The following is a 710-nucleotide window of genomic DNA, read 5'->3' as shown; positions in this document are numbered from 1 at the left end:
CTCCGGCGGTGGATTTCGGAAAAGGTTGGTTGCGGGGGGGTCTACAGGGAGGGGTAGGGGGCCTTTATATAGGGAAGGCTAGGGAGTATTATATTCAGGGAGGAGGTGGGGGTAGGGGTAGGGGCTTTTCTACAGGGAGAGACAGGGGGGCCTTTATATAGGGAATTGGTACGGGATATTATATACAGGAATGGGGTAGGGATCCATGAATACGGAGACAGGGAGGGGACTGTACTATAGGGAAAAAATAGGGGTATTATATATAAGGTACCGGAGACTTTTATATAAGACAAGAGCGAGGGGGATTTTATATATGGAGAGGAAATGATCTTATATATCAAGAAGGGGTATCTATAAGATATAGCAGACCTTATTCACATCTAGGACATGGAGGTTTCTTTTCACGGGGAGGTGAGGGGGGGTGTTATTCATTCATGGGGAAGGGATGGGGAGATCCTCTCCATGGGGAGGGGGGAAAGGGAGAGGGTCTTTGTGAAAAACCAGTCGAGCTTACGAAAGGGAAATGGTTGGAATCACTGACTTAGCACGTAGCATCTATCTATCTGTCTATCTTTATGTGTCGGCGAACAAAAATACAAACATAAAACCGTAATGAATGAATCCATTTGTGTCAAAACTTTACGATTTAATGTTCTTCTCCCATTGTAGGCGTGTTTTATTGCGCGCGTGTGTGTATGTACGTATTAACT

General features: G+C 45.2%; 1 protein-coding gene across 1 annotated transcript in view; it reads left to right on the top strand.

Moving 5' to 3' along the window:
* The first annotated feature begins 6 nt into the window (after positions 1-6).
* LOC119588837 (calcitonin gene-related peptide type 1 receptor-like) overlaps positions 7-710 on the top strand; it is a 35,383-nt gene continuing 34,679 nt past the window's right edge. Inside the window, exon 1 of the mRNA XM_037937478.1 lies at positions 7-24. The gene's annotated coding sequence lies outside the window, so the exon portion shown is untranslated. The remainder of the gene's footprint in view (positions 25-710) is intronic.

The sequence above is a fragment of the Penaeus monodon genome, chromosome 24, assembly GCF_015228065.2.
Source record: "Penaeus monodon isolate SGIC_2016 chromosome 24, NSTDA_Pmon_1, whole genome shotgun sequence".
In the NCBI taxonomy this organism is placed as follows: Eukaryota; Metazoa; Arthropoda; class Malacostraca; order Decapoda; family Penaeidae; genus Penaeus; species Penaeus monodon.
The sequence above is the reverse complement of the archived record's forward strand: the minus strand, read 5'-3'. Positions and strand labels throughout refer to the sequence as shown.